Raw genomic sequence first — 9502 nt, forward strand, 5'->3', positions numbered from 1 at the left:
ACATGTGTGTTAATCTTTATTTTCTCCTAATATTATTCTAATCTCAACTATCTCTACTGTAATGTAAGTGACCTTTGTATATAACGGGATTTGATTTTAATATAATTGACTTATTTTAGACTACTAGAAAATGGTCATTCTATTTAAAGTATATTTATATGTATGTTAAAATGTACTTTATAGTATAGAATATTTATGGTATATCTTTATAAAGTATATTTATAGATAAGATGTCTTAGGTTTTCTCGACAGCATTTCCTTCTGAAAGTAAGAGTGGGTATATTTGCAATATTTGCATTTTAGTTATGAACATGTTGAAGAGAACAGTAGGCAAATGGCATGCACCAGGATAGAGATTTCATTGGTGAGAATGAAGATAAGGGAGTGATTGTGTGGTCGCCTCTCAGAAACTGTTAGTGCTTGCAGCATGGCTGACCAACTGAATGAAGAGCATATTCAAGAATTCAAAGAAGGTTTTTCTCTATTTGACAGAGATGATGACGAAACTATAACAACAAAGGAATTGGAAACAATAATGAGGTCTCTTAGGTAGAATCCCACAAAAGCAGGGTTACCGGACATGATTAAGGAAGTAGATGCTGATGGTAATGGAACAACTGACTTTCCTGAATTTCTGACAATGATGACAAGAAAAACAGAAGACACAGACAGTGAAGAAGAAATTGGAAAAGCATTCCATGTGTTTGATAAGGATGGCAATGGCTCTATCAGTGCAGAACTTCGCCATGGCATGACAAACCCTGGAGAGAAGTTAACAGATGATGAGGTTGGTGAAATGATCAGGGAAGCAGGTATTGATGGTGATGGTCAAGTAAACCATGAAGAGTTTACAAATGGTGACAGCAAAGTGAAGACATTGTACTGGATGTGTTGAATTTCTTATACAAAATGGTCTATTTATTTGCCTTTTTCTTTCTTTATAACTTATCTCTAGAAGCTTTCTTCCTACCATCAAAAAAATGCATGCATAGTAACCAGGACTTCATTCCTGCATGTTTTCTTCTCTTATCTTACTGACATTGTTCTGAAATCTTATTTTAGAAAATTGATCAAGTAACATGTTGCATGTGGCTTACTCTGGATATATCTAAGCCCTTCTGCACAGCTAAACTTGCATGAAGTTGGTCAAGTGGGGGAATATCTGGGTTATGCCATTTTTTTTAGTTTTCTTTAGAAACTGCAGCATGTTGTTGTTGAAGTGTGGAGTTGTAACTTTGCATAGATAATGGACAGTCGACAATATGAATATAAAAGTTGCATTATTGCAAAAGGAGTGTATCATCCAGGTACTCATACCCTATTTTTTTTTTTACTACTTGTTCTATACCAGAAATATTTTCCTTTATTGTTACTTGCTTTTTAAACTTTGTTTAGCCACTTAAAGAAAATTTGGTTATGGCAGAATTTCCCTCAAATACATTCCAAGCTGTATATTTGTTTTCCAATTAAAAAATTGCAATTTGCCTCCAAAACCCCCAAAAGATAAAACAAAAACAGAATGAAGAGATGAAAGCTCAGGGCTCTTGAATTCCAAATCACTTTGCCAGGAAGCCATAATATTTTAAACAAAACGAAATAATGTAAACTACCTAAAAAATATGTGTTTGTGGAGCAATGCAAAAATTAAAACTTGTAGTCACAGATAACTGTTTTCTTTTTTTCCTTTTACTTTTAATTTTTCACTGGCTCATAAATTGCAAGTTTGAGTTCTAGGTGGGAGTGACTCTTTCAACAATTTGAAATTTTGGTGCCTGATCATGTTTTACTAAAGCACATTTTCATAAAAGGCAACAATTTTTTAAAAGAATACAAATATTTCTTATTATTAGGAGTTACTTTGCTTTGCAAAATAAATGAAAGGTATTACAAGTGAGTATTCAGTGCACTGCTGAGATAAAGTTGTGGTCAAACTACATTGCTCAATAGGGAACTTTTTTTCTCCTGATAGAGTTGGAATGAGTTCAAAGAACTAGAATAACCAGGAAAGAAGATGAACCAACTGATTTATAAATGCAGATTAAAGGATAAATTATAGAGGCCAAATAAATAGGCTTTGTCTAAGCTGTAAAAGCATGACAGGATTAGAAGCACACGTCACTGAAAGTTTAAACATTAATGAAAATAATTACATGGTACAATAAAATTAATGTAGTACTGAAACAGTAGAGAATATGGAGAAATGTAAAACAATACTAAACTCATCAAGTAGCTTTTCTGTGGCCAAGAATTATTACATTACAGGGCGATCTCCAGGGTAATAGTGGAAGCTGTTTTATGACTACAAATAGACTCAATAAACCTGGACCAAGATGAACTAGTTTATTACTCAAGAGTGAGAAAGAAAACCATGCTGATGTTCCTCATTAGGATGATAGATCATTGTACTTAATTCCCATGAGGTTCAGGAATCTGTGATTTTAAAAAAGCAAAGCCTTAATTCCCATGAGAGCTTTGCTTTTTTAAAATCACAGATTCCTGAGTATTCAACAGATATGTTGGAATACAGAGAACAAGATTATGTATTGTATAATAAATTAACAAACACATAGTGGCTTAAAGTACCAATATGTATTTATTATTTCACGTGGTCTGGCAGATCAGGAGTTGACTGATTTGGATGAATGATTCTGGGTTAGGCTCTCTCATGATGGTGCAGTCAAGATGTTGCTGCATCTGCAGTCATATGAAGGCTTAGCTGGGGAGGATAGCTCACTCATACTCTGGCAGGCTGGTACTGGCTATTGGCAAGAGGATTTATTTCCTTGCCAATTGGATTTCTTCATAAAACTGCTTGTGTATCATCATGACCTGGCATCTGACATCCCCCTGAAAGAGTGATCCAAAGAAGAGCAAGATAGAAGCCACCATGTCTTTTAGGACCAGACTTAGAATTCACAAACCATCGGTAATATCCTCCCTATTTCACAGACAAACTCTGTTCAACATGGGAGGGAACTGCAGAAAGGCATGAAGACTCAGAGATGAGAATCTCTGGAGGTCTTTTTGGAGGCTGGCTAGCGAAAATGCTTGTATCAATTTTAATTTATTTTTAAATCGGATATTATTTTCTTTTGCAAAATAGTTCTTTTCCAATTCCCCCATAGCAGCAACTGGGGCACCAATCTAGGTTTTAATAAAACTGTTGTCATTAACTAATCTTCCAGGTGCAGAGTAGTTGAGATCTGTCAAAATGGTTCACACCTCCCAATAATTATAATGTATGACATGCTTATTATGCTCCATATACTCCTCACAATGATCCTGAGCTCGAAACAATAGATAGGGAATTGAGGCAAGAAAGCTTAACTAATGAGCCAAAGTTCACATGGCTAGTAAGAGAGGGAGGCAAATATGAATCCTGACTAAAATAGCAGAGCTCATAGGATGAGGTCAAGAAGATAGCAAGAAACAAGAAACAAAAATAAATGGGGACTTTGTAGTGCATTTCACAAAGGGACTATTACAAAGATGTACATAGGGTAAGAAACTACAGCAAAAGATACTTAGTACCTGGAGCTAGTGACAGAGGTAATGCATAACTACCTTAGGGATGCAGGAATGGAAAGATTGTGGGAACTTAGAGAGAGCTACACGGATAGGACCCTTGACAGGAACTATGAAGTTTGTTAAAAAGGTATAGTCTGTATGAAATGTGTAGAGAGATAACTACTCTTATATCACTCTCCTCTCAGCCATCCTGTGCCTCCTCCTAGTCAAAATTAACTAGAAGTCAGAGGCAAGGAAGCCCTTTGATTCAGTATTCATATATGTTAGGTAAAAAACAGTAGAGATTGGATCTGGAAATACTCGGCCCATCCGCTATTATCCTCTGTACACTTTTCAATCAGCTCAGCTAACTTTAAGTCCTGAATAGAATAAAAGAACTGAAGATAAGAGAGGATAATTCATAGGTTAAAGTTTCTAAAACTAGAATGTGGTCAAACCAACACTGAAATATAAGCATGAGACTCCAAGACATTTTGGGGCACTTTTTGTAGTACTGGCATATCTTTTAGGAAAAGTCGGGCTCCTGGAGAAGACTGAGTAATCCACAATTAACCATAGTTATTTCAGACTTCAGTACTGTTTCTTGCTGCCAATGCCACCAAGCTTTGCTTCATTTCCAAGTCAGTTGTAACAAGTGAGGAAATGTATTAGTGGTCTCAATCTTAATACCACGTGCGATCTAACAGCAGCCTTGCAGTTGGTGGATTGAGTAGATTACATCAGTGAGGAGTGGTGGCTAGTAACGAAATCTTCCATTTGTAATACGTTCTTCTTTGCTGCATTGGCAAGTCTGTAAAACTATGCCTTAGGTTTGTTCCCAAATTTCAGATACCTGGCACAGTGTCTTGTATGTATTAAATGTTGATGAATGATTAAATGAATGAATGGACAACCAAACAACTCCAGTTATATCTTATCCCCAGCTTTCTTGGTCAGACCCTAGCTAGACCATGATGCTACTGCCACCAACACCACATTATTATTATCATTATTTTAAATTATATTTGATGAGCCCAGAAAGATTGAGGCTGCAGAGGGTCTTGGTTGTGTCACTGCACTCCAGCCTGGCTGACAGAGTAAAACCCTGTCTCAAAACAAAACAAATAAATAAATAAGTAAAAAATTATATTTGTGCACATATGAGACACCAGGCACTTTGCTCAGCATTTTGTGTTACGATCTTATTTAATTGTTTTTACGACTTTATGTGGTTTATTACCTCTCTTTTACAGACGGAGAAACTGAGATTTAGCAAAGTTAAATGAATTGTGCAATACCACACACATAATAAATGGTGAAATGGAATTTGAAGGCAGTTAGCCTACCTCTAGTTTTCACATTTAACTATTGAACTGTATCATCTCTATTTCATTAGCTCATCCCTAAAATTCAGACATAAATAATCAGTTACCTAGGACTGTATTCCTGCTTGTTATATTTAAAATTGTCACTCTTAGCATGGCCTTCATCCTAATACTTTTTCTTCCCTCTGGAGAGTAGCTTTCTCAATCTTTCTCTTCTGCTTTGTCACCAAATATTACTTGAATTATCCTTGGGTCTAAGCTCTCTTTTGAGGACAAGACTGGACATTCTAGAAACAATATGAAGCATGGAACTCTAAATCCATTTTATTCTCCCAAGCTTCTAGACCACTTAGACCCAACTTTCTCCTTTTCTATAGTCCTGGATCCCAGCATACTCCACATTCACGATTGTCCATGGTATTTCAAGTTCAGGGGCACTTTCTTGCTTATATTTTGCATTTTTTTTTGTAAAGCAATTTAAAAAATTAAAGCATCTGAAGAGATGAGTGAGAAAGTGCCTATACTATTGCTTCTACTAGTCTGTTTATTTTTATGAAATTAGGATAAAACTTTGGTAGAATAATTTCTTTGAGAGCATCTTAGTTACCAGAGCCAGACACACTTGCAAATGCCCACAGCTTATATACCTGTAGCTGGGTTTAGTAATCTGAAATTAAATTTGTTCAACACTTTGGTTGAATCTCTCCCTAGGAGAGAAAGAAAATATCACCAGTCTCCATGGCATCACATCTCAAAATTTTTTTGGCTTTTTATAGAGTCAAACCCAATTTCCATTCTTCGCAATGATTCAGGCTGTGCGCCAACACAACTGGTTAAAAAAGGGGAAAATTCAGTGTAATAATGGTAAAGTTTAGTCAACAAAACCTAAATAAAGTAAAATTTTATCTATTCAGGGGTCTTTTAGAATTGAGACCTTCCAGTTTCTCAGGATTTTAACTGTTAATATTAGACATATATACTTTAAAAAATTCTATTTTGTTTAGAAACCCTTCTAAAATGTTTAAAAGTTTTATATTCAAATGATACTGAATACCAGAAATCTTCAAATACAAAAAAAAAATCAATATGAAACATCTAGGAATACCAGGTAAAACATAAGAAACATAACCAGATGTCAAAATGAAAGGAAATCTAGAAGCCATAGAATAAGCCACTACTTACTGTTGGGATGTCCTGAGAACTTGGGTTTAATGAACAAATTGGAAGAGAAGTCCTTGGGCTCATACAAGGTGGGGAATTGGAGTTGGCACCCTCAAATAAAATCTCTGAAGGATTACACCCTCAATGAGAGAGTACAGTAGAAAGAGTCTGGCCACCAGCAAAGGGATACAGCACGGCAGCTTGCTTTCTCATATACTGGCCTGAATTGGAGGAAAAGGGACAGAGAAAACTCTCCTCTGAGAGCTGATAACAATCACCTAACTCTAATGCAAATTTGGCATCCAAATGTAGACTGTTTGAATGGCCCTAGAAATCACACGCCAAAAAAATCAGCATGTGCACATGGGTATAGACAAAACAGTCCCAGGTTAATGTCCCTGACAGAGGTTAAAACATTCCTCAGAAGGGTTTTAAATTCAGGTCACAAAAATTATCCAACATGAATCTATTTCAGGCTAAGTAAGTGAACAATGGAAAAACAAATGACAAAGCTCTAGAACTTGCTACTGAAAGAATGACATACGGATCAGCAGCGTTAGCATCACTTGAGAGCTTGTTGGAAATGAAGAACTCAGGACTTCTCTTAGACCTACTGAATCGAAATATTCACTTTCACCAGATGCTTACATAATTCAACTACAATCATTCCTTGGTACACCAGACCACTGGTTTCCGGACCTCAATTTACCCAAGTCCATCAAGTCCCACAGTCAGCCCTGTGAAACCTGTGGATATTAAAAGTTGGCTGTCTATATGGGTTTCTCATCTTCTGAATGCTGTATTTTTTATCCACATTTGGTTGAAAAAAGAACTCATTATATTAAGTGGACCCACAGTGCTCAAGCTTGTGTTGTTCAAAGGTAAACTGCATACATTAAAGTTTAAGTACTACTCAAGGAAACAAGTCACCATAGGCAAGATCTTGCATTAAGAACATATTAAACTTTCAAAAACCTTTAATAGAGGAAATAATGGAGGCAGACTAAAACATATACACATTTAAAATTATTTGAGAAAAAAAACAATGGTGTAAAATGAGTGAAAGAGAACATGATAATACTTAAAAAATCTAAGAAGATATACATACAGATAAATGGAAAACATAGGTATTTAATAATTGGAACTAAACTCGATATAAATTTTAAACAAGTAAGGCACAGATGAAGAGAGAATTAGTGAACTGGAAAGTAAATCTCAAGAAATTATTTATAATGCAATACATACAAGCAAACTGTATAAAATACAAAAGAGAGATTAAGAGATACTAAGGATTGAATGAGAAGATCCAAGAAATGTTTAAAAGAAATTCTAAAAGGAGGGAATAGGAAAAACATGGGGAAGGCAATATTCACCTAAAAAATAAATAAGAACATTGCAGAATTGTTTAAAGACTAAATTTTAGATTATAGAATCACAATGGAGTTGAAGCAATATAAATAAAAAGAAATTCACTATTAAGTGATTAGTAAGGAAACAATAAAATCTCAAAGAGGAGAACATCAAGAAAGAAAAATATAGGTTACCTACAAAGAAGGTTAATTAAAAATAGAAAATTTTTCTGCCTGGTTCAGTGTCTCATACCTAGAATCCCAGCACTTTGAAAGGCCAAGGTGGGAGGATCACTTGAGTTCAAGAGTTTGAGATCAGCCTGGCAAACATGGTGAAACCTTTCTCTACTAAAAAAAAAAAAAAAAAAAAAAAAAATTAGCCAGGCATGTTGTTGCATACCTGTAATCCCAGCTACTTTATAGCCTCAAGGAGGAGAATCTGTTTAACCCAGGAGGCAGAGGTGCAGTAAAGCTGAGATCATGTCACTGCACCCCAGCCTGGGTGACAGAGCAAAACTGTCTCAAAAAAAAAAAAAAAGAAAAAATTTTTCAACTGATCAGAAGAAAACTATCTCTAAAATGAAAAAAAAAAAAAAACAACATAAACAAACAAAAAACTCTGAACCTCAAATATCATGTCCCATTAAGCACTGACTCCAAAATAAACAAAGATTTTTTTTTCAAACATCAAAGCCTGAGATTATTTACTACTAGCAAATGATACTAAATGACCCTCAAGCCTTGCTGCAAACTATGTTTCTTGGACCAAGACCAGTAGCATGGACGTTATCTGAATGGTGTCAGAAATGCAGTATCTTGGGTCTCACCTAGGACTTCTCAAACTTTCACAGCTTTAAGTCACCTAGTGATCTTGCTAATGTGAGGTTTGTTTGTTTGTTTGTTTTTAAAGACAGGATCTTGCTCTGTCACCCAGGCTGGAATTCAGTGGCACTGTAATAGCTTACTACCATTCAAACTCCTGGGATCAAGCAATCTTCTTGTCTTAACCTTCCAAGTGAAGACTGCAGGCACACACCACCATGCCTGGATAATTTTTTTATTTTGTATGTATGTTGTGGGGAGGGTGTCTCACTATGTTGCCCAGGCTGACTTTAAACTCCCGGCCTCAATGGATTCTCTGCTTTGGCCTCCTAAAGCGCTGGGGTTACAGGTGTGATCCACCACACCAAGCCACAGTTTCTGATTCAATAGATCTAGGTTGTGATATTCTCACATTTCCCCTGAGCTCCCAGTTGATACCCATATTTTGACCCAAGCACATTTTGAGTGGAGAAACTACTTAGGAAGAAGGATATTGCATCCACCTGGAAAGAATTAATTACCAAGACAACAGGCTGAAAAAGAGATTGGTAAGCAGGTAGGTAAATCTAAACAAATGTGCACATAAAACAACAGCAACTAATTTGATAGGTTAAGGAAAGCAAGTTGAAATAAGGCACTGGAAAACAATGATATTAAGACGAATGTAAGATAATAAATACTTTAAGGTCTTTATAATACAAAGGGGGAATATTATTGATCTTTGACTTTGTTAAGGAAAGTAAAATTTATTCTATATCTTTCTAAGCAGTAAAAGATAAATGTGTAACATATTTTATTAACGCTTTACCAGCAGGTACTAGTTTATCTCATCTCACAATATTTTTTAATTAAATAATTTTTTCTGTTTAAAACCCTGTTGCCCTTTTGTGATTCTTTTTGTTTCTTTTCTCTTTAGTCTCAATTTTCAAGAAAATATACTCTATAATAAATGTCTCTATTTCATCATTACCCACACCTTAAACCCATGCCATCTGGCTTCTTCCTTTACTGCCTTAAAGGAAAAATAAAATAAAATAAAACATTTGATATTTAACAATCACCACTGGTATCCCAGTTAAAAAAAATCCAACAGCTCATTCTTTGTTAATCCTGATCAATTGTTCTAAAGTCTTCATACTCAAAGCGTGGTCTGTGGACCAGATCATTGTTGCCACCTAGGAGCTTGGTAGAAATGCAGAGTCTCTAGACTTACCTCTGGCCCATGGAGTTAGACTCTCTAGTTTAACAAGCTATCCAGGTAATTCTTACACACATTATTGTTGGAGAAGCACTCGGGTAAAATATTTGACATTTTCAATCACATAGAAGTGTTAAAAT

General features: G+C 35.5%; 1 pseudogene; it reads left to right on the forward strand.

Moving 5' to 3' along the window:
* The first annotated feature begins 252 nt into the window (after positions 1-252).
* LOC100401617 (calmodulin-alpha pseudogene) lies at positions 253-895 on the forward strand (annotated as a pseudogene).
* The last annotated feature ends 8607 nt before the right edge of the window (positions 896-9502 follow it).

Source organism: Callithrix jacchus, chromosome 5, assembly GCF_049354715.1.
Source record: "Callithrix jacchus isolate 240 chromosome 5, calJac240_pri, whole genome shotgun sequence".
Taxonomy (NCBI): Eukaryota; Metazoa; Chordata; class Mammalia; order Primates; family Cebidae; genus Callithrix; species Callithrix jacchus.